The following is a 25,375-nucleotide window of genomic DNA, read 5'->3' on the forward strand; positions in this document are numbered from 1 at the left end:
TCCTGATTGCTAATGAACTCAAGTATCCGTGGCAGTCTACAGGGGGAGCAATGACGAAGCAGCTGCTTTATTTCCTGCCTTAAGAGGAGCAGTGTGTCTGCATTTGCCAGCTCGCTGTTTATTTTCAGACCAACGCAACAGAGGAAGCCATATTCCAGCAGACGAGCTGAACGTTTTTAGAAACCTCAGCAGTATTGCAGTAAATGTTCGACTTGGAAATAATTTTTTGTTTTACTAAAACTAAATTTCAGGAATGTGCTAAAAGAGCCAGCAGCGTAGATGTGACCTAAGGATTTGCATTAGTTACAAGTCCTTTCTCCCTTCCCTGTTTTTCCCCTTTTACAGCTCCTTCTGAAGAAAAAGAAAAATGACCAAAAAAGGGGAAAACGGAATAACACGTTATTTCTGCTACGAATGGGTTCTGAAAAAACAAAGCCCTTTTAGGGATCTTTGCACGCTTGCTTGTACTTTCCACCGGGAGAGGGGCCGCGAAGCCCGATGGCGCTGGGGCAGGCTGGCGCCGAACTTAGGGCACGGAGCCTGCACGCTCTGCCAGGTGTGAGCACGGCGCTGCACGCCGGGCTTCCGAATCAGTGCTGCGTGCTCGCTCCTCGCTCTCGGGGATTCCCCTCCTTCCCCGCTCGGAGGAGGGGCAGGGCTCGGCCACCGCCAGGACCGAGCGAAATGCCGGCGGGAGCCGCGCTGCGGCTGCGAGGGAGGAGGAGGGCGGGAGGAGGAGGAGGAGGAGTTGAGGAGCCCGGGCTCGGGAGCCTCCCCGCTTACCGCACTAGGAAGTGACGCTTTCCCTGAGTCCCGGAGAGAAAGAAACAAAGTTTTTTGGTGGGTTTTTTCCCTTTCCGCTTTTTCTCTTTCTCGGTGGTCTTTCCTTCCGTGTTTACCCTTTGCAATCTGCAGCCCCGGAGACCCCCGCCGTACCTCGCGGCGCAGGTGAGGAAGCGCGTTTTGTTCCCTCTCCTGCTTTCCGCGGGTTTATTTTCTTCGCACGAGTTGCTTCCGTTCTCCTGCCATTTTGGAGAGGGGGTGCTTCTCCCGGGGCTTTAATCTTGGGGTGCCGAGCTCTGGCTGCAGGCCGAGCTGCACGAGTACCTGTGGCGCCGCCGGAGCCGCGCAGGTCCGCAGGGCCGAGGCCGGGACGGCTGAGCAGGCTCTGCCGGGCAGCCCGCTGCGGGGGTCCGCGCTCCGGATGAGCCGCTCGTCCTTCCCTTACGGGAGTTTCGCGGGCGCTCGGGGGCCTCTCCGCCGCCCGGCTGCAGCGGCGCGCAGAGGATGCGTCTGCGGCTGGGTGAGCCCGTCCGTGCGCGTGGGGTTACTCGGGCGGGCGGACGGCTTCGGGCTTCCCTTTCTGGCTCCGTGTCGGAGCTGGGGCGCTCCGGGGGCTGCGGGTACGGCACCGCGACTCGGGGCGCTCGGTAAGGCGCGGTGGCTCGCCGCGTGCGCGGATTGTGTTTCTCTGCCGGGATCTATGCGACGGAGGGGGTGGGGAGGAATTTATTAGATCATTTCTGAAAATCCCGTGCCCCTAAACGTACGGCTTTTTCTCTGGCAGCAACTGAAAAGGACTGATTCTTTGCAGTTTACCAGTCAGAGCTGACAATACACCCACGCACGTATGTGTCTTATATAATACTTACGGTTTTTTTGCCAGGCATAAGCGAGGTTTATTTTTGGTTTCTAAAGTCTTGTGTGATTGCAGCCTTCAGAATTCAAGAAATATTCTCTCTGCTTGACAGAGATTCAACTTGGCAGCCTCTTTAAAACAAATAAATTATCATGGCTGTTACCAGAAAGAAGCTGTTTTCATTCTGAGTTTGAGTGTGGTAGAAGGGCTGTCTGGAGTGAGCACAGGCAGTCGAGGGAGGGAAAGAGCGAAACGAAATGTCCTAATGCAGAGACTGGCATTAGGTTGTTTGGAGGGCGAGACTGCAGTTCCAGGCAGCAACAGCAGCAGCTTTATGACTGTGTGTAATTACAGAGTGATTGCATAGGACAGAATTGTTGGAATGAATACGCATGCATAGGCCATTGTGCCAGATTTCTGTACTGAACAAAACGTAGATTTGCATTGCAAATGCTAAAATGAGATTTTATTTTGTATTGAACTGCCATGTTTCTCTTAGACTTCGCTGAAGAATTAGAAAGGGGGAAAAGAAGAAGTGGAGTGAGGCCGATCGTAGAAGGCACATCTCTGAAACATTCAGCAGAATTGCCACCTGTAGTGCCTGCAGTCTCAGGGGGCACAGCAAGCTGGTTGAATCTGTGGGTTCGCTTTTCTGAAGTGATTATGCAGAAAGTGAAAATCAGTCAGGTTTGCTAGTAGTTCTGCAGGTTTTGTGTAATTCCTGATGTCATCTTTTTTTCTTGTTTGCTGGTGTGGGGAAAAAAACCCTCAGTGCTGAGTTCAGCTGTCTTGTGTGGAAACGGAGAGAAGAGCATTGAGGAGAGTTTCTGTGTCAGACCACAAAAAATCACGAGGTTGAAAGCAAAGCTAGATTGAACATAGGTTCTGAACATGCTGTTTCAACTTAAGTGGTTTTTAAAGAGTTGCATATTGCTTAGTGATCCTGCTGGCAATGAAAGCTGACAAGATGTTGGAAGTGTGCCACAAACACTGCAGAAGCAAGGTTTTGACTGAGGCTTTGAAAGATCATCAAAATGATGGGCAAAGTCATTGTGGATACAAATAAGAGTACCTGAGATTGGTTTTTCGGAGGTAATGGTTACCTGTAATTTCCATCAGTTTAATTTTGTTTGGGAAGTCCTTGGAATCTGTGTAACATCTGATCCAAAAGATTTCAGATCTGGTATTCAGAAATTTGCCTTTCCAGGATTAGAGAAGATTTTCTGAAAATGTTGCCTTTAACAGTCATTGCTGAGGAGGTAATGAATGTTGGGAAGGCTTGTTTTGAGCACTACAATGAAAAGTGCTACAAAAAAATGGAAAGTTGCTTTAAAATTCCTTGGTATTCCATTAGAACACGCTATTTCAGTTAAACACATAGATTGTCTTACTGTTGTTAGTTTCCTGAGACTGCCAACTTAAATGCTTTGTGTAAAATATATGTAACATTGCTAAGGAAGAGTATAATGATGTGCTGAAGCTGTTTGTTTTGCTTTGCTGTTTTTTTCTTCTCTCAAGCATGTGGCTAATTAACCACAACACTGGACTGATCGCTTGACAAATTCAGTTCCGTAGTGATCCTTCTGTAACTTTAATGGGATGCTTTGTTTTAATACAAAACAAACAAATAACAAATATCTTGTAACCTTTCCATTACTACGGCGTTTTGTTTGTAGATTTTTCTTTGTATTGTTCTTCATGTCCTGACTGGCTTTATATATACGTAATCCTTGGTGTTCTAATATCAATGGCTTCTGGGGAAAACCCAGAATTGTGCTTTAATATTCCTTAAATCATTTGTGGTAGTGGTGCAGTTCAGTCATTCCTTATGTTAGCTTTTGCTTTCCGCAGTTAAGTGGTTTGAGAAAATATTTCCGGCCAGGATTCTTTGGACTTGTATACAAATGAGGAGATAACTTTTACATCTGTGAGTTGTCCTGTGGTACTCTGGGGAATTAGTCACAGACATGTGTTTATTGCCTATGTGCAAAAGAAGCTTAGCCGTGTTAGCCTTTACCCCACCAAGGTGCATGAGAATAGTGGTGATATGAAATGATGAGGTCTGCAGCACAGTAAGAGCCTTCTAAGAGCCTGCGTGCTCATTCCAGAGGTGAATTTATGCTTCTGCACTTTCATTCTTGTTGTCACCCATATGTGGTAGCTGCAGAACTTGCAGATATTTTCGAGCCTGTGATGTTATTCTGTCAAGCTACCAGGCAGTCCTTCAAGATGCCTCAGGAGAGGGCCTCTACCACTCCTTGGAAGCAGCCTTCTTCTGAGTGGGAGTAGTGAGTGTGGTGAAAGGGAAGGGGCTCAGAACGCAGGGAGACAAATGGCTACTGTGAATCAGAATGATGATCTGTGTAGCCGGTGCTCCCCTCTCTGTAGGTAAGAGGAATTACTGTGCATTTCAGCAATTCTTGGGGAATTTCTACTCAGGAAACTCGTCTGATATTCTTTTGAGCTTAAGTAAGTATTTAGCAGTTGCTTTTGTGACCTACTGATCAAATTGTGGATTTAGGATCTTGAGAGGATTCATATTAGGGATAAGACATTACTGGTTTTTGTTGAGGGAAGAAAAAAATAAGGCATTGCGTGACATCTTAGTATTGGTTACATTAAATTACAGCTTATGCTACAACCCAGCGCTGTAAGCGTGCATATTGTTTCCAGTGCAGTTAGTTGTATGCCAAGTGACATAAAAGGAAAGAGAAACTACTCAGTGTTCATCATACAAAATGTTGGTGGGGGCAGAAGGCAAGCATTCAAGTTTTGCAAGACACGTCCAGAAAGTTGGCAAATTCTGGCACGGGCAAGCCAAGGCTAATGAGTCAGCTTCCAAATGGAAGACTTGTCATTGAGCAATTTGTAAATGGGAAGGACGTGCTGCTAATTCAAGGAAATATCATCCTTAGCACCTCCCCTAATAATTGGAATAGAGTGGCACAGAGCTATCTGTCAGAGGGGAGTTGTTCGTGCTTGAATCATGTGTTCTCTCTGGTGCGATTTCAGCGTTCAGACCAACAAACCCATGTTGTGTGATGTGTAGATCCATGAAAGAGGTGATTGCTCAAGCAATAATTTAAGTCTCTGCATTGCATGCCAGCAGCTTGCATGCCGTGTGAAAGATCCTTGGCAGCTACAGCAGCTCCCAGTGTACAAATGGCATGTGTTTCCAGCGTGACGCTGCTCAATAGGTGCTGTGCAACATTTTGCATAACTTCTGTTTCAAATGATCTCCAACTGTAGCCCTTCTAGAGTGCTCTGCTGAGCAACTCAGGCAGCTGAAAAATACACAAACTGTTACGAGAAAAAGCTGTGTACTTCTCACTGGAAAAAATGTGAGTGCATGCTTTTGGCCTGGAGCCAACATTCAAGTATTTGGGAGCAAATGGGGATGCAGGAATAAATGTTGCAATTAAATTATTTGCTTTTCTGTATTAATGCTTTTTATCAAGTTTGGTGCAACTTGCAACCACTTCATTTCCAGGCCCGAATTAGTATGATCCATTATATTATTGTATGGAGTATGTTCAGATAGATATTCCTTGAAATTTGCATCTTTAAAAAGTGGTTGTTCATTTTAAGGACAAATTACATGAATGCATCTTGTTACATTGATAGCTGCTATTAATTAAGAAGTTAAAAACTGGGGAAAAGCAATATTTGAAGGGGGTAGGAAAGTGGTTAGTATTGTTATTTATTTAACAGCATCTTGAAAGGTCTGCAGCAAAGCATAGAATAATACTTTTCCTTGTAGTCTTTAGCACTTGAGAAACTGCAATTTTCTATATTGTTTGACTTAAGTATTGGTGAAGATTGAAACAAGTTAAATGCCATTAATGAAGCAGTGAACTGATAAACGGTTCTGATACATTTTCTCACTTTATCTTACTGGTTTGTTACATGTCCAGCATTAGCATGCAAAGAGAAAGCAATTGGAATCAAGTTAGTGTTCAGACCTTACTTCTTTGCTATATACTATCTTCGCACGTGAAAATTGGTTCTCAATTGCTTGGCCATCCCCTGCACTATTAGGAGAGGCTATAGTTGCATAATATATATAGATATATCCTCTTTGTCATATTTGTTTTGGGAAAATAAATTATTTGTTTGTTTACTTATGTATGCACACAAACTGTTGATATACGCTCTTAAATCTCTCATTGTCTTATAACTCAGTTTTCCTGAGAACAAATATTTCTTTTTTCTGTGGTGTTGGAGAAAACGGTTGGTAAAGAAAAGCTGTTCTTTCAAGCTTGGCTATCTTTCTTGTTAATCTTAATTTATTGTTTAATTGTGTTTGGTATTGTTACTGCTATAGAGACCAAGACAGGCATTAGTTTTGATTGCAAGGATTGCTCTTGTCTTTTTACTGAGAGTGTTTAACTGAGCAGACTTTAAAATACTTGTTTGGCTTTGCAGTTTGGATGTGGTGGAAATGCTTAATTCCCAGCTACCAGGTCAGCTGCATCACTTCTTTATGGGTAAACTGGAATCTGTTCTCTGAAGCTGTGCGTGTGGGACTAGACCTGCCTGAATGCTTTCGTCTTGTCACTGGTGTGCACTGTCATAGTTTCTGAATTCTAAATAATCCCCGAATTGCTTTGTTGTAGAATAGTGATGTTGTGTGATTTCAAGCTCTATGTACTCGTATATACTTAGGTGTGCAATCTCAGACTGTTATTTCTGTGCGTACTTACAATTCCTTGAGCATCTCCTTTTGGACTCCTGCATCTGCCTCTCAGCATTCTGTCACAAATTATATTAGAATTTTTATAATGATGTGAATCAACTGCCATTGCAGTTTCATAGTATCCTTAACCTTTTTGGTTCTTGATCCTGAATAGGTAACTTCAGATATTGAAAAGTAAAACGAAGAGCCATATGTTAAAAATATCCTTAAGATTTTACTTGAGGTTTGTTTGTTTGTTTGCCATTAAGAATGTCTTATTTTCAGGCTTTGTTTTTTCCTAGGTAATGTATTCTTCATTCTTTCAAGCACTTCCTGAAAGCAGAGTTTGCTACGTTTGTGGGAAATTACTATGCTAGGGTGGAGAAGAATTTATGAAGAATTTTTCTATTTTTCAATTGGTTTTATATCATTTCAGAACAAAATCCTAGCACTACCAAATCCCTGATGAGAAGAAAGAGAGCCACAGCCCTAAGGCATTCTGGTTGCCATGATGACAATCTAAAATGCCAAAGATGTTCATATATATGTGAAACTGGCACTGAAAACTGACTGTCCTTTAGATTAGTTTCATTTCATGGCTTAGATAATTCCAAGTTGAGCTATTATTGTTGAACCTTTTTTTGTCAAGCCCTGGATGTTATCCTGCATGTGACATGCTGAATGTTAGGAATGTTCGTAATAGAATCTTCATTACACTGGATTAAAATTATTCATTTACTCGGAATATTTGTTTATTGGAAAGCTATTGTTTTGTTTTTCTTTTTCCCCCAATTTTTAAAAATACATATGTTTCAAGTACATACATGGCTAAATCATGCAGACTTTCTCCATCAAAATTTGTTCAATATGTTTTAATGGATGTTGAGATGTTGGGGAGGGAATATATGAATATACTGCGAATGAAAGCTGGGAATCAAAACGCATTGCTGCATTCTTCTTACTGTTAGTTTTAATTGTCCTCCTTGGGCATTTGGAGAATCTTGCACGTAAAGGGTGTTATTGCAGTAAGCAGTGCAAAGTGTTTCATTTGCTTATGGGCTTCATTCTTCTAATTCAATTTCATTTAGGTGATCCTTATTCACTTAAGTGATTTAAGTATTTAAGTGATCCTTATTGCTATGTTTTTTTAAATATATGTGGGTATACAAAACACACCTTGAAACTTCTTTCCTACTGAAGCATGAGAGCTGTTTTGACTCTATCTTTTTTGCTTTAGCACTAATCATTCTTTGGTGAAAGTGAAATATTTCAGCTATGACACTAGCTGACTTTTTTTTTCTTTAGAAAATGTTCTGTAGTAAAATACTCTTTTACTGCTGAAGAATATGGAACTCCTTATGAGCAATTCATTTTAAATCTGAATTTGTGATGCAAAACGAGTGAACATTTGACATACTGAGGTAATAAAAACCTAGGAAGATTGGAATGCATGATACTTGCTCTTAGATTATACACTTAAGTGAATAATGGGCGGCCTCACAACCAACTTAATTGAAGTCAGTGCTTCATAATTTTTTCTTTAAAAAAATGAACAAATCTTGTCTGAATGAGATTTAAAATTTTTCATTTGCATAAATTAACATAGCTAGCTTGTCATTACAAACAGGAAATTAAGATACAGAGGGCTTTGTTCAGAAAATAAATAAAACATAGATTTGAATCGTTGTGCAGTAAAGTTTTCTTCTACAGCTGAACACTTAAGTAATGGCTGCTGCTGATAATAAGTTGCACACTGAAAGATTTAGTTTCCTTATTCAGGTAGCCTGTCCTGGCATTTTAAGACAGGCTAACCTGCCTGCTTGCACATGTATTTAAGAATGCATGCTTTTTTGTTTGTTTGCTTAAGAGTGACGTAAGCACACATGTATGAAATTGTGCAGCACAGGAAGCAAACAAATGAAAAAAACTCAGGCATGCTTGTCATGAAGGAAGAAGCAAAGCATCCTCCAGAAAAGAGAAAAGAGCCTGGTTCAAGGACCTTTCGTTGGCCTGCAGGCTGTACTGATGATTTTTAACAAGTCTGTGGATATCTCCACAAGGCATCTCTGTCAGAGATGTCATTAGCTAAGTATGAGAGCGAAGGCAGTGGCCCAAATACTTGCCAACATCAACAATTCCTTGGCCACAGAGATGGGAATAGTTGCTTAAAGAGACAGACAGCTTATCTGATATTTGGAGTTGGTAGTAAAACACCTGCGTTGGCAAGGTGCTGCTTCTTTTGTGCCGACTGTCACTGGGTTGGATGATGTAACAGCAAACAAGAAAACTGCAGTATTCAAACCAGTTCACTCGTGAGTTGGCCTAAAGAGACGCCATAGATGTTTTCAGCAGCTCTTTGTTGTCTAATGCAGAAAAATGATGTGCTAAGGAACAAAATGTTCAGGTTTTCTCTACTCTCCTGCTGAAAATTTGGGCAGAAATCTACTGATGAATGTTCACGAGAATAATTCAAGTCTTTCCGAGACAGGCTGCTTCTCCTGTTCTTTACATTATGACAGTTAATTAAGATGACTTCTAATTCTCAGGCTTTATGACATAGATAAATTCAGTTACGCTATTTTTCTTTCAGGTTCTATGCCTATATGGTTCTACTGCAGCTTTGTGGAGTTTTAATTTGAGTAATATGTAACAAAGGTGTGGACTACACTTGGGCCTTTAGGTGAGCTATAGATAACCCTTTTGTTGAAAGCAAATTTGAGGATCTGAGCTGCTAGTGAAGGTTGCAATCTGTGACTCTGCACAAGTACTTCTTATGGAGGCCTGTTTGCAGGAACACAGCCTGGAAATTGAAGTTAGAGAATGCTTTCTAATGTATTAATTGGGTAAAAATGTTTAAGAAATAACCATACTCTTGGTAGAAGTCTGATGGCTATTATTTAGCCTTTAAAAATCTGAACTAAAATCTTACTCTTGGTCTCTTATCAGCCCAAAGTGCTTTTAGTGTTTTATCTCCTAGTTTAAACAGTGTTAACAACAGGTGGCTGGAGGGAGGGGGAAGTGTTTGCATTCGTCATTCCATTGAGACTTTTATCTGTCTGTAGATGCAACACGGCGCCTATACTGAAACTGAAATAGTCAGCAGTGAGGGACATGTATTTGGAACCTAGAGGAGCATGCTCTTTGTCCTGACCCACAGTGCCATTAGTCTTCCAGCCATAGAATTTGCTGCTTCTAATACATGAGTCTACACATTTACAAGCTGTTAGGCAACAAACAACCCACAAAAAAAAAAAAAAACCCACCGGAAAAACATCAAACAAGCAAAAAGCAACCCTGTGTGCAGTGAGGACATGTCTGATATTATAGAACATGCATTAAAACTGCTTCTTGCTTTCTCCCTTTCTTGCTGCTCTCTCACTGCTGACAGTAGTTTACATTATTTTTGTCTTGTTATCATCCTTTTTTCAAGGCAGGTAATTGTCTTCCTTATATGCTAACAAAGGGGCTGCAGAGCCATGCTCTGACCTTGCAAATAAAGGCATAACATCACTAGTAGGGATAGAGGCTCTGTTGCACCCAGAGGAGCTAATTGCTGGGGTTCTTTTGAGGGAAAAGTGTGATGGGGGAATCTGAATTCACGGCTGTTCATGTTGTCAGCTACTCTTGTGCAGGGGGTCACACCCCCTCAAGTCCCCCCCTGTTTGAGAAGAGGTTGTGTTGCTCAGAAAAGGCTATAGGCACTCTCTTTTAAACCCAAGTTGTGTGCTGCCAGCAGACAGTGGCACCTAAGCCTTAGATAGTATAACAGCTCGTTTTCATTCACGTGAGTGTTTGCACATAGTTTGCACATGGGCCCTTTTGACTGAACTTTCTCAGTACACCCTGCTCAGAAGGCTGGTTTTCTGTTCCCTGAGAGACTCTTACGTGTGTTACAGAAATCTGCAATGTGGAACTGAGACTCCTGGATTCCTTTCTGAAAGTGAGGTACCAATTTCTGTATGAGGCAGACCGAGTAGAGTTTCCCCAGCCAGATTACTCACACAGCTTTAAATCAGGCTGTCAGTGAGCAGAGCTGTTACGTCCATGGTTCTGTGAGCCTAGCTCATTTGTGTGGCTCTTATGCTGAGGTTTTTTCTTGTTTCTCAGTTGTGTAACTTTGGCAGTGTTATCAAAAATGCGAAAGAAGAAACGGAAGAGGTTGATCAACTTTGTCTTTTGGTGCTTTGTTCTGGGATGTTTTTCAAAGATTATTTTAAACCTATCAGCTGCTGTGTTGGGTTTTTATTGCCGCAATCAACAGAACTCAGTTTTGCTGTGTGTTTAAAAAGTATTCTTAGGAAAGCTGTTTTTTCTACGTGACTTGATTTATGAGAGAGAAGCACCGTTTGGAGGTGGAATGGTATTCTGCGTTTAGTGGCAGCTATAACTGATCTACTGTAAGTGACAGAATTTGCTTTGGAAAATTGCTCTAGCTGAAGTGTGGAATGCCTGACTGTTTTCAAATAGTCGCCTGCGTCGTACAGTTTAGATGCATGGAGGAAATGTGAAAACCTATTGCTATCTTCAGTTACTCAACTAGTTTATTTTTGGGAGCTGATGAATTGGCAGGACACAGTGACCCTGTGTGAAGGGGAGAAGTGACTTTGACTGCAGGAAACTTGGTGAATATTTTATCAAGTTCCTTGCTACTACATCACTGTGACAGCTTTAATGGGGAATTTAACTCTTTGCTTTCCTACTGGGTATTTTTGTGTGGTGTTGATAAATTGTCATGAAAATGTGATACCCCTCTGCGAACAAGAAACTGCATAATGCACAACAGCATATTTGAAGCATACTTGTAGACTGGTAGGCTATCTTGTTTGAAAAAGGGGAGGAAAGAAACCTCCCCTTTTAGGAGTTTAGGTGGTAGACTGCTATTTTGTAACCCCTTACTGTTGTTAAATCCTCCCTAGGAAATAGCTGTAGTTTGAAATTGGTACAAACCACTGGGAAGTGGAAAAGACAGAGCTGTTTTGCACACAAGTACAATTGCAAACAGTAACAGTACTCGTTATGCAGAAAAGCACGGTTGTATTTTGTATGATGTTGGTACAGCTTTTTCACAGCAGCCATACAGACCACTGCAGACAGGATCAAAAACTGACAGTAACAACTGTGAAGTGTTGCAGAAACATTGCCCTTCCTATTATAAGTTCTCATCCCATGACTGACTTGCGCTGAGCTATTGCCTCTTAGCATAAAACATAAGAAAGACTACGAACAAGAAAGCCTCCTTGTCTAGCTGCGCTACTGCTGTAGTCCTTGCAAGGAGGACTGAATCAAGGCCACATTGGAAATTTGGACAAAATTTGGATTTCTTCTGACCTTTAGTATTCTGTGCTCTTATACTGTCAGACATTCTCAACTGTGTCATCAGTCTAACTGAAAATTTCTTTATTATTTGAAGTAAGTTACTTGAAAGTGCATTGTGGATAGCGTTACTTGCAGGTGTCTTAATGAATGCAGCTTTAACTTTTTGTTACTCTTAATCACTCCATCTCCCTTTGCTCATACAAATCACTGTGGTCTCGCAGCAGCATTTCAGATTTTCTTGCAAATGCTGGATTTTGAGAACAGATGACTTAGCAATCACTTTGATGGGAAAGAACCACTGATTTAATTTTCTCTGTTACTGCAGAAAATTTTTAGAAATGGCAGCTGCTGAAGAAATAAAGCAAAAGTTAATAGTTGGCCTGCTGTGTGGACTTAGGTAGTCTATTTTGCTTTAAAGCAATTATATGAACAATTTCTTTTAATAAGAAAGATCTGAAAAGTTCAACACAATGTACAGAATGATGTCAGCTGTCAGTTTATCTGTTCAGCAACAGTTCTTTACTATTGCTAAATACAGTTGCTAGCAAAAGTCTTCATTCTTAAAGGCAGTGATGATATTGTTTTGGTACGAGTTTTTTTCTAAAGTGTTTGTTATATATTTGAGTTAATTTTTCTTCTTCATATCCTCAGTGCTATTTTTAAATTTAATTTTAATAAACCTACAACTTACTCATTTGCACAGCACTTTAGTTGTTCCTAGATTTAGGAATAAAAGCTTTCTTTGTCACACTCAATTTTAAAAATAATTTTTAAAAATGCTGAAAAATATTTTGATGTACTTTTTCCCCTTTGTAGATCACTTTACATGAAAATTTGAATTATTACAAATAGCTTGTTAGTTAAACATACATACACTCATATATTGTGTATATGTATGTGTATGTGTATGTAGTTGCACTTTTATATTGCTTAATAGCTTTTTTGATAGCTTAAATTTCTGGAAGTGAGAAGATCTATGAAGCCCTGGGTGGTTCTCTTAGGTGAGCTTCATTCCCAAATGTAAATGAATGAGTGCTACAATTGCTATTTACTGCAAACATTGTGTGAATAACCTGAAGCCTGCATAACTTGATCAGACTGCTTGCGTAGTGCCTGTTTATTTAGGGGGACAATACATCATTATGAGAAAAAATACATGCAAGTAAACTGTTTATGAAGAATTACTTCCATTTAAACTGGTTCTTACCTGTATTATATGCAGTCATGAAATAAATGTATGGGTGTATATGTTCAGTGTAGGTATAATACATACCCAAAGTAAACTAAAGCTAGTTAATGATCACAGATCCTTATTGTTGTGATTTCAAATAAAAAGTGCTTTGCAAGTAGCATTCTTGCTTTCTTGCCAGACAAAAAGAGAAAACCATAGCAATGTCCTGATAGTGTTAGGGAGAAGAGCACTTTTGATCAGGCTGCAATTATGTTAAGGTCTCAGTTTCTTTAAAAGTGTTGCATGCCTTGGAAGTTGAGGACTGAAGCAGTACGGAGAGATACTTTTTGTTGTTGTTTTTTCTTGAAGATTGTGAGTAGTAGCGTGTGAGTAGTCAATCTGTGAATAACAAAACAAAATCATTCCCTTTCTGCAAAGTTTGAACACTGTTGCAATGAGGCTCTTCTGTCTAATTTATTGCTCTAGCAAGTTTACTTCCTTTCTGATGCACAAGTTGAAAAAACAATTCATTACTCATAGAAATGCAAAACAAGTTGTCATAATTAAGACCAACATCAAATGATGGTATCCCAGGATGCCTCTAGACACAGGACTCCACGCTCTTGTTGCTGATTTCCGTCTGTCGCCTCGCTCCTCTTTGCAGTGTGTTTAGTGTCTGGCAGGGGCAGGTGGGGGACCCTGAAGGGCCAAACATGTCACAGCAGCCGCAGGTTGTGGCATGCCAGCAGCCTGTGAGGGCTGGGGGGCTGCCAGGTGCTTGGTTCCGAGGGCAGCCTGTGCTTCCTGACCCCTGGGGCTGGTGGGTTCAGCTGCGGGGTGAACACAACTCCTTTCAGAGATACTGTTTCTTCGGGCTAGGGCTTGGGTTCTTGTTCAGCAGCTGATGCATTTCAAGGGGAAACACAACATCGAAGAAGCATGCTTTTAGACTCCAAGTGGCTTTGGAGCAGCTGTACTACAGCTAAATAAATATAACCCGCTGTACAAGGAAATAACTTTTTTACCAGATATGTGCACAGATGGGTTGTAATCATACTGAGGCCAGCATTTGCCTCAACAAGGGAAGAAACTTGTCTGTGGAGAGCTATAAATGAAAGTTCATTCTTACCCTAGTGTTTTGCATCAGCAATTTGAGAACACTACTCCATAAGATGCCTAATAGGAATGAGATGGGCATCTTAGGGAGTCTGAAAGACTGAAGGATCTAGGGAGAGACAAGCCATGAAGTAAGGGAGGATTGTGCATTACAATTAATTAATCCACAGATGCACAGAAACGTATGGGAGCCGTTATTTTACATCGGTGTGAGTGAATCTGGACCAGAGGTGTATGTACCAGGAGTACAAACAAAGCAGGATGCTAGCATGCTCAGAGAACGCAGGGGAGAATAGCCCTTATCTGTCAGGATGTGCATAGGGAAAGAACATGTTATCACCCCCAAAATGCTGGAGTAATCTTGGATATAAAAGTAAGATCTTTCAGAAGATGAAGATTTGGAAGAGATTTAGTCATTACAGGTATACTTCCTAACATATTTGGCGTTAAATAGAGAAAGCACAAAGCTAAAATTACAACAGGCTGTGCTTATAAGAGCCACTGTTACAGACTGGGTTTTTTGGAAAGGGATTACAATGCTGTGGTAGTGGATCTGGTATAAGATAATGCGAAACTGAAAGCAAATGTGAATTAAAACAATACCTTCTGATCCTTAAAATAAATGAGTTGTATCTCCTGGCAGAAATGGTACCACTGTCCAGAAAAGGCCATGTGATGGAGTTGCATTCCTTAAAGACTAACGTGACTGAGTTGATGCATGTATTTGCAATTCTATGCCTTCCATTCTTCGCTGTTCTTTTTTTATTATTATTAGTAGTAGTAGTAGTATTTTTGAAGGCTTTATGCTTTTGCATGGGAAGGAAGTGGTAGTCAGTGTTTGCTTTTAATCATGGAGTTTTTTCCACAGAGCCTCAGGAGGACACAGCGCTGCTTTTGCTGCGCACATTCTCTAAGATCTGTGCAACAGAAGAGACTGCACCAGATCTCTGGCACAAGCTCTCTGCTATTCCACAGGTCAGCCTTCCACAGCCCTCAGCAAGTTGGTCTCCAGTGATTATTCTTACAGTATGTTGATTTAACACACAAAACTACTTCAGGAAATTGAAGCCAAAATTCTGGAATTGAAAGCTTATCATTTTTGAGTGTGTATCCAGTTTGTCTGGGTTTGTTGCTTGGAGTAGGAAGGGAGTGTGTTAGTGTTATTTACAAATATACATCTCCTCTCACTCCTCTCCGGAAGGATTGTGAAAATTATTCCTAGGCAAGTTTAGTGAAGCAGCTAAATCTCTGTCAGCAGTAGAGATCATTGTAAGTACACCAAATAGCAAGAAAAAGAGTGGGTGGGTATTCTTATGGAAGAGTTACTTATTTGCGATGAACAGGAAAAGAATGCTTTTGTATTCTGCTGATGAAAGTTTTACTACTGCAGGCAGTACTAGGCAAGCAAAATATCTTTAATGCTGTGGATTTTATTTTAACCTATTTATTCAACAACCGTTAGAAGTGTTACTTTACTTGCTTAAGGTATAAAAAGCTTCCAAAGCTGGAATGTGGTAACCAATTTCCTTTTTTAACGTTAGACTTGAAGATCTGCTTACTTTAGAATTTGACTAGGATGCTAGTGAAGTGATACTGCAAGTTGAGCAGCTGACAAATGTTTTGTGCTTTATTTTTTTCTCCCTGCTGCTGCTGTTAAAAACCCACATATCTAAATCCAATGTCTAATGAATGTTGTGGGGAGGTATGTGTATGAAAAATCAAAGTCTTGAAAAATTTCAAGAATTCATAGTAAATCTTTGAAGCTGTAAGCAGTCCCTACAATGGTAGTGGAGAAATTTGGTATTCACTATTTTTTCCATAACGAGAAAATAAATGTTTGCTCCTCTTCAAAGTGCAAGTATTACATGTAAAAATAAAATATATGTATTAACAGAAGTGGAAGGTAAGGGAAGACTCTTTGTTTCTTTAAAAGTTAGATGAGAAGCGTAACTATAGTGTTGAATAACTTTTTTTGTTTTAAGGATTGTGGCTGTCCAAATCTGTCGTATTGCATTTAGGTTAGATAGAATTAAGTAAATAAATGAGAGGAATTTAAACATTCAGAATTTAATTAAAAATCAGAGTGAATAGTTCTTGCAGGTGTCTAATCGGATGATTCATGTCTTTTGAAACATTTGTCATACCATGATATCTTTATGGAAGTAGGTAGGTATATTTAACTGGATAGCATCTTCTAGAAAATGGATAGAATGTGCTGGGAATGTAAGTGCAGGAAGCAGTGCATCTGCAAGAACTAATATGCTTATGGCTTCAGAAAGGAGGTATTTTATTCTTAATCATCTTCTCACCTGTCCCTCCCATAAACTTCCTCTGTGATACAATAAGAGTGGAAACAAAGCAGTGTGCTTGGTCTCTGTTTAAAATTGGAAGTTGTAAATTCTTCAGTTTTGAAAAAAAGGTGGAAAACCTGGAGTTGTGAAGCTGCTTCACAATGAGGGGGATTCTCTGCACAGGTAGGTGCAGGCTGGAAGCTCTGTGCCAACTCCAGGTTTATACATCTTGGAGAAGGTGAGATCAAGATACCTGAAGAGTAGAAACTTTGTTGGTTTAAGCAAAGCTGTAAGTTTGCATGATCTTAGCTGGCTATACACAGAAATGATGTAAGTTTAGAAGTCGCTCTGTCATCTGAACTTATTTTTCAGATGGTCTTAAAATATACAGGTGGCTATGAGTGCAATTTTTTTATTATTATTTTTTTCTTTCTGTTCTTCAGTTTTCTGGCTGACAGTACTTTGGTTAATCTGATACAGTTTGTTTCATCTGCAAGGGAAAATTCCATGCTGATTGTTCAAGATACGTAACAAAGAGTTACAATGCCAAGAATATGAGTAGTGAGAGACTTAGGAACAGAGTTGACGTAACAACTTAATCTACTGTAATAGGTGAATTTCATCACACTTGTGTCCAAATTATTACTTGTTCTTTCTTTCTATGTAATGCTGCGACTTAACATTCCTCATGCATAACTCTCAAGGCTTTTTATTTTAGTGAGCAGCTGCTATAAATACTTAGCTTTTTATGGAAAGGGGAAAAACAAGACATACTTTCATCTCTTGTGTGTTCTGTTTAAACCCTTGCCCTTATTCTTTTCTTCCATGACACTTTATTATATTTCACAACTGAGTGCCTATGAAAGCACTAGTTTAGCTTTCTCCCTTCCATTTGCCAGAAAGCTGCTGTTTGTGTCTCGGAGCCCCTCAGCTCCTGGTGAGTTCCGGGCAGGCTGCCGCCATCTCAGCCACGCTCATTCTAAAAAAACACCATCAGTTGTGGTCTTAGCTTCTCCGGAGATGGGATTAACCAAAACATTTGGAGAATGCAGGGGGGTGGGTGCTCACCTCCTTGAGGGTGCACTCTGGATAGAGGCAATCCGTATGTGTGAGCTTCCTGTGTGCCTAAGCTGCTGCTTCTCTGTGGTGCCTTGGATGTGGTGGCTTTGGGAAAAGAATAAACTTCTATCCTCTTGGAGTGGTTATTGGGAATGAGGTTGTGAAGACAAGATTATTTGTGTCAGTTAATTATTAAAACTGTGGCCTTATAGGGTTTGAGGGTTCCCCTTCGATTTTTCATTATCTGAGTTCAAAATGTGTGTTTTTATGCCAATAATGATCATAGTGATAAAAATAGATGAAAAGATGTATCAAAGATAATCTATTCATGGCATAAATCAGTTTATTCCCTTTTTTCTTCGTTATAACTTTTTGCTGCATGCAGGGAAAAGATGTGATGTGGTTATTCAGCACTGTTATTTAATCCCTAGACAAAATTATTCTTAATGTCATGCTTGCACCTGAATAGTCTGCCCAGTACTCCTTCACTGCTGCATGTGAGTCCTAGGCACTAATATGGCCAAGATTGGTGTATCACTGTGCATATATGGCTTATAGGTAGCAACTCTATTAAAAGCCAGATCTCAGATCCACGATAAACCTGCACTGGCTACTATGTGCTTGAATGTACTGTTAAGCATGGCATTTCGTAGTATCTCATGGGCAGACTAAAATGGAAATAGAAGTTTCAGGTGAGTTTCTTTTACCTTTTAGCCAACCTAAGAATGGGATTTCAAGCTGAATAAGAAATTAGAGATCACTAAAAGGCATCCTGAGCTGCAGTCCCTATACTGCCATAGACCTCTTCAGACAAACCATTTCTTAGCCCCTCTCTGATTTTGTCCTGTTCTATAAAAAGAGAATAATTGCAGTTCCCTCCCTTACTGAGGCGTTGCCTGTGTGCATTGAAGAGTATGGGATGCTATTATTCTGTGATTATGGGGCCATGCACCTGCAAAAATAGAAAATGCTGTAATCCAATTTCTGTACTACAGCACAAAAAATTAAGCCATGGATAATAAGAGGGAGTATACTTGGTTATTGTTGTCATTAAAAAAAAATATTATTATTAAAAAAAAAAAGCTACGATCCCACCATTCCAATTATGTTCACAGAAATGGCAGAGTCCTTTCCCTGCAGAGTTTGTGAACTGTGCAAAGGCACTGCAGAGCACTGCATCTGCACTCAGGGTTGGTTAGAGATCTCTGGTATGATGCTGCCATAAATGCTGTTAGTTTTCCACAGATAAGGGTGGGTGGACATTTATGTACTTTAGAAAACACTGTAATTTTATGTCAAAATAGCTTTAACATAGACACGGCGATAGGGAGAGTTCTAGAGGATGTATTAATTGGTAGCGTTCTATATTTTTTTCCTAGATTTTAGTGCATGTGTTCAAAATGAAGACGCTTTATCTGACATCTTGTGGGTGCGGTCTTTAGTTGCACTGTGTGAAGGATTAAACAGAGGATGGAATGAAAATCAGGGAATTCCAGAAGAATAATCTCTTAAAATCATAGAACGGTTTGGGTTGGAAGGGACCCAAAGGATCATGTAGTTCCAACCCCGTGCTATAGGCAAGGACACCTCCCTCTAGACCAGGTTGCACAAAGCCCCATCCAGCCTGGCCTTGAACGCCTCCAGGGAGGGGTATTACTGGCTACATCTGTACTCTTTAACACAAAGCTAGTCACAGGTGGGTAAACACAGAGTTGTCTGTCTTAAACATACAGAATGTTGCACATTAGGTATGGGATGAGGTTGCATGGTTGGTGTTAATCTATTGCTTTAGTGATTGCAAAGTGTTATGTAAACATTAAGTAGTCCAATAACAGCAAGTTTGTTTGTGTGCAAGTTCCTCTTACTACTTGCCACAAACTAAAGTTTTATTCAGAGTAAAATCTGGTAGAATGTTTTTCTGCCTCAGTTGGTCCATGGATCCCAAATGCTTTTCCAACAGGGAAAACAAACAGTTTGTTTCTGAGTAACAAATGCCAGCCTGCTGGCAGAAGGCTGGACATTCTTTCTTGTTGTTTGGAGACAAAATAGTAAAGTCATAGAAGCTGTGGGATGTAAGCTGCACTAGTGATCTGTTTGAGGTGAATATTATACCGCTGGTGGAAAAAAAGCCAAATGTGTTATGATCATAGAGGAGCACTGATCTCACAATGCCTTTTTTCTTCGGTGTAGCAGGATCAGGTTGATTGTCTCCACACACTTTAAGAATTGGTTAGTTAGCCTTTTGTTGTTGCTGTTCTAAAATTTATTATTATTATTTTTAAATACTTAGCAGTTTATTTTGGAATGGACAACTGCTTAGAAGTGATCTTCTTACCTGCTTTTCCACTAAGATGGTGTGTGGCATTTGTGGCCTGTTTTTTCACAAGTATAAAGGACTTAACTGTTGGTTTTATTGGCAGACATATCCTCAGCAAATATAGTTTGTAAAGCATAATATTGAGTGAGTGACCCAGAATGTTATAACTTCAGTTAGAATGTATTTGTAGAGTGTACTGTATGCATGTAGAAGGAAATGTAAATGCATGTTTTACTCTTCTAATCTGCCTAACTCTCACAGAATTGCATGTGCAGGTGAGTGAACTCAAACGCTTTTGTTTTTTATTTCATGTTTAACTTAATCATTGTGACTTTAATTTTGTCTTTTACTAACAATTGAGTTCTTTGCTCAATTTAAAATTCTTGGTGAAGGACACTTTTTCTTGTGCTGTTATTGAACAATTTTTTTCCATGTTGGTTATAAAGTACAGGGCAGGTCATTTTGTTTCAACTAAGGTTGTAGAGCAGCTGCTTTCAGGAATTTTCTGACTTTGCTCTGAATAAGTTTGAGGCTGGTGTCACTTATGCCCGGTTGTTAAAGTGCTTCATAGCACAGGTTTGGTCAATAAGTACACAGGAATGGATAGAGGTTACTTTGGTTTTAATCCAGTGTTGGTGCCAACCATCTGTTCTTCTTTCCTCCACTGAAATCCCTTACTGTAAATGGAGGAGAGTCTGGGCAGGTAACTGGTAGGGAGCTCTGAATCCAGGGGCCTGAAGGATGCTCTGATTCTTCAGTTAAGGAAGACAAAATCAGAGTGTTTTCCAGGCCCTCATTCTTTGAAGTTCTGTGTTATATTTACTCATATCTTTCATTGCTCCTACCTCTACTACTAATTAATGTTCATTTGCTTACCTGCATAGTTGATCAAGAATTTAGTGTAACAAATCAGTGCAATAAGAAGATTCTCTGATACTCAGCAGTGACAAGACTTCTTAAAACACATTATTTTAGAAATCTGAAGTCCTATCTCTGCTATTAGTAGTTTTGTAAAAGATTACCTCAGTGAGTTCTGGCATCTGGCTGCAAAAGTGGGTGCAGACAAACTGTGAGCAGCACTGCTCCAGCTTAGGTAAGTCTGTTTCTGGGCAGAGTAAGGCAGAGAGTAGCATATAACAAAAGAACAACTGTGTGTTCGTATTTGTGTGACGTTTTTGTCTCCATATTTTTGGCTTCCTCTCTCTTTGGTTATTGCTATGCTGTTGCATCATGTCTCAAATGACACTTAAGTTTTTTGTGGAAGAATCATTGTCTGGTGTATTAGCAGGTACTGTTAAAGATGATATCACTTCTATGACCTCAAGATACTTAATGAAATCAAGGTATTGGGTTTCAGGTATTATTCTCATTACTAAGTCTTGAAGGGATTGGTGAAGCACCCAAACTCTGTTTACTGGGCCACCTAAATGTCTGTCTGGCTTTGTGTTGGAGTGCTGGAGAGATCAAGATGGAAATAGGGTACCTGTAGCAGTCTGTCTTGTTGTGGCCTAATGCAGTCACATGCATTTTCTACTCAGGGCAAAAGTGCAGAGAGATTTGCTCCGTGTCTGGGGTGTATCCATCCAGCTCTGCAGCTGGTGTGTCTGTGGTGAGAGAGGCATGTGGAGTGAAGGATGCACTGTGGCTATGTCAGCTGTGTGAGAGCAAGCAGTTTTTGGCTCTTGCCATTCTGACTTTGGAGCCTTCTGTAATTCCTGTACGTGTGAGTGAGCATTGCTCTTTTTGTTGCTAGCAACTGCCTTCCCTGACAGCTCCAAACAAAAAAAGCTTAAAATAGCTATCTAGGAGCTTACAATTAGAAGAACAATTAACCCGTTTCCAGTGGGAAAGCATAGGACGTTCCTGTAACTTTACAAAGACTGGAAGCAGTGGTTCCTATTCCTTAATTGCTCTCTCTGCTCTCTGAGTCTGCTTGAAGTATTCAGGTCATGGTATTTGTCATGATGATGGATTATAATTAATATTCCAAACTTCAGTACAGTTTATAAATATTAACTAATTTTAGAATGTGCTCTGTATATATTTTGTTAAAGTGTAATTCTGCACTGTGTTTTAAAGCCATTTGTAAAGAAGGGCTTTCCTGCATTCTTGTTTATAAAAGTCTGGTTTATGTGGCTGTCTCTTTCTGATAGTTCTTTCCAAGTGTCATTACAATGCAAGATGACAGCTAAGAGTCTGCTGCAAATCATGGATCTTTAGTTTTCTCAAGGTGAGTGTTGGGCAAAACTTCTGTTGTTTTGGAAATAGCAGTGCAACTTTTGCTTGGATAAATTAAATTGAGAAACTGATTTGTATTCAGTGTAATTCCTTTTCAAGAGCTGCTAGAAACAACATTGTCAATTCCTTTAAAAGTAGATCAGATTTTTTTTTTCCCTTTCATACTTTAAGTTTTACATCTATTAAGTTTTAGAACTCTGCTCTGTTTCTTTAATAGTTGTCTTTCCTCATCCATGTGATTTGGATCTGGTGGAGCTGTTTGTGTATGCCCGTAAGGACAAAATAATAACCAGCTTTTAATAGATATTTTCTTTGTAATGCTTTTTTGTATATATCTTTTTTATCTTCTTAAAACAAAACTACATGGAAAATCACAGAGATTGAAAAACAATCCTCCAAAACTTGTGCAGAGTTTATAGCTTGTACTGAGGAGGGCAACCCAAACCATGGGTTATTTTTATCAGGTTCCTTGAAGATGCAGAACTCCCTCCTAATATAACTGTTATCTGAAAATTTCTTTTTGAGATGCATCCATGGTGCTTCAAAACCTCGTAATTAAAATCAATTACGTTCTTCTCTGTAGCATACTGTGCAGCTGAACACATCAATACGCTTAGTTGGAGAGTGGAAAATTATGTCCTTATGTGTAAGTGGTAGGCCAAAATATATTCAGAATGTGAACTTTAGGAACATTCAAACATAAAGGAAAGGCTGCTCAATGAAATAATGTTCCTGAGAACTTGTTTTCACTGCCTCTCCAAATCTCTACCACGCTTTAGTGCAATAGACTAGAATGTTTTACTTTAGTAGGATTTGTATTTCTCCTTGGTTTGGTGTAGTTAGTACCTTCTTCTTAAACGTGTGCATTTTTCCCCAAAAATGTGGCAATTATACATTTTGCATTGTTTCATTCACTGCAGGTAATTAACTTATGATGCTGTGTCTGGGATGGTGTAAATAGCATCAGCAGTTCATCACATAAGGTGGTGTAATACCTGCTACCTGATCTTCCTTCAGTACAGCCATTCTCTCCTCTGCTTCATGTCACAAAGCTAATGGATTTCACTTCTGAATGCCTGCTGACTGATTTAATGTATATTTATCAGTTCCCAGCCTCTGATAACGGGAAAGTGGAAATACTAGCAAAGTCATTTTAACTGTGCTGTGCCAGAGGAAGTTGGTCACAGCTTTCACCTTCCTCTGCAATAGAAATGGACCAATTACATGAAAACTTGCATTGTCCATGGAAGGCTTCAGCATGTCTATTCGTTTGGGCATGTTTGTGCTAGTCCCAGGCAGACACCTTCAAGCAATGGTGAAAATTCTCAAGCTCCCTGGATTATTTTTTTCCTTTTTGTTATTGTCTGTCTGTGAAGCCATTTTCCTTTGATCCCTTGGTCCCAGTTAAGGGCAAGCTGTAAAGCATTCATTTTTTTGCTATACTATTATGTTTGAACAAGTAAGCCTTCCCATTTCCCAGGGCAATATTGATTTTCAGGACTTCCATCTATTACAGTTCTTTAGATTAGTCTCTTATCAGGAAGGATGGAGTAATTGGTACTTGGCTTATTGCTGTCATCTTTTAAACTGGAGACTGTTCAATTGGTTGGTTTTGCTTGTGCACTTTGAGCTTCAGTTGCTGCTCTTCTGTGGTGCTAGACTCCTGGAAAACATGCCTTTCACTGTAGGGACAGGCTTTCCAGTCATCTGTGGAAAATGCCCTACTGTATAAAGCACACTGAAGGGGACATAAAACCATCTTTCTCCATTTACCTTTTTGGCTTTCTTGAACTAGCTTTCTTGTTACTCTGTTGCTTTCAGCCTTTTCCTCCCTGTATCTATCAGGTAGATTGCTATACTTTGCTGTATTGAGTTTACAAGCAAGGTCTATTTTCTACTTTCCCTTGCTCCCTCCTAGGGCAATCTGTAGGAAAGCTGTGCTGTTACCCTTCCAGCTGAAGGTGTCTGAAGGTGGTGAGTGGGAGGCTGCAAACAATCTGTAGGAATTCTGATGCTGTTGTCTGAAAGAAAATGTGACAAAGTACATGTGTGGGAGAGGCTTCTGAGAGAGAGATTGAAGCTGTTTTCATATGCATAGGACATGGACAAGCTGTGCAAAAGCTTTGCAAATCCTCTACCAAACACAAAAACTGTCCCATATTTTCATCACTTCCTTGGTTCTTACCCAAGACTGTTGCAATTTGTGGCAGTTTGATAGAGGCCAATTTGTGTTTGCTGGAAAAAGTTCTTGTTTCTTATATGCCATAAATCTCCAGTCATTTAAAAACATTAAAAACCAACCAAACTAACAAAACAAAACAAAAAAAAAACACAAAAAAAAACAACAAAACAAACAGCAACAAAACCCACTCACTGAATTATTTCTGTCCTGCTATTGCACTGGAGGAATTCCATTTTCTTTGCCTTTACTGGGTGAATGTAAGTAGCTCATCCTATTCTTAACCTTCCTTACCCTTCTTGGTATGGAGGGGGACTGATAACTAGTATTCTATATTTTGTTCTTGATCTGTTTTTGTCCTGGTTTGTTGTGTGATCTTGGAAGTAAGTTCTTTCCCCTCTGTTCCTCAATGGTAAAATGTGTGTTACGATTTTTACCTGTTTAAGAAATATTGGATTTGATTATATGATGAGCAAGTTCAAGGGGGACTGCTAGATTGCTCTTTCAGGACACTGGCTAGCTTGCTACATTCGACTTAAATGCAGCAGTTATTCTTGGAATCTGTTAATTAACATTAAGTAATTGAGCTTTCTAAGGGGAGGTCAGTAATTTGAGTTGCTGGCAGCAGGAGGGTTTTGTTTAGGGGAAATGATCTCATTGCTCTAATTCAACAGATTCCCTGCAAGATCTCACTGTTGTGAGCAAGGCTGAAAATGTACATTAGCTAACACTTGTGAACGTTTTTTGTTTATCACATTAAAAAATATATAATGGGAATACTTAAAAGCTAGAATTGTAGTGGTGAAACAGAAAATGCTTTCCACAATTCATTATAATTTTCTGCTTGCTTAGCTTTTTCAAGGTTTGAGGTGAAATCAGTCTTTCCAAAGTCGTTTCTACCATTCTCTGTCAGAAAATATTGCCTGCAAACAATGCCAAAAGACATTAGGAATCTGCACAATATAATTTGCTTATCATGCCAAGTGTAGGGGGTGTGAGAGATAACTGAGCAAAGCACAGGACTGCACAGCCCTCAACAGATGGATTGAACAGTAATATTTAATGTTACTTCAGTGTGTGAGGTCACAAACTTGGTATGTGAAATTGTGAAGTATGTTTGTACTTAATGGAAGACAGCATGTAAATAAAGAGAGGAAGTAATGATGGGAGGTCATTACATAAACAGACAAAAAGTAATAAATGAAGATGTAAAAGAAGGCTTGCTATAAGAAGTGATGACAGTGGGATGTTTTCAGCATGTCCATCAAATCAAATAACCTCTTAACATTAGTTTAAGAAGAATACATGGCATTAAAAACTTCTTGTGAGAAGCTCTCCAGGCTAAGGATAAATAGTGATTGCATGGTTGCAGCC

At 39.8% G+C, this 25,375-nt stretch overlaps 1 protein-coding gene across 10 annotated transcripts in view; it reads left to right on the plus strand.

Moving 5' to 3' along the window:
- Window positions 1-757: 757 nt before the first annotated feature.
- Window positions 758-25,375, plus strand: part of MIDEAS (mitotic deacetylase associated SANT domain protein) — a 67,196-nt gene continuing 42,578 nt past the window's right edge. For 6 of the 10 annotated variants that reach the window (XR_006167928.1, XR_006167930.1, XR_006167932.1 and 3 more), the window contains exon 1: window positions 774-840. The gene's annotated coding sequence lies outside the window, so the exon portion shown is untranslated. The other 4 variants (XR_006167931.1, XR_006167935.1, XR_006167936.1 and 1 more) reach the window with 3 other exon arrangements.

Source organism: Centrocercus urophasianus, unplaced genomic scaffold, assembly GCF_019232065.1.
Source record: "Centrocercus urophasianus isolate 14NV4802_14NV808 unplaced genomic scaffold, USGS_Curo_1.0 seq_14, whole genome shotgun sequence".
Taxonomy (NCBI): domain Eukaryota; kingdom Metazoa; phylum Chordata; class Aves; order Galliformes; family Phasianidae; genus Centrocercus; species Centrocercus urophasianus.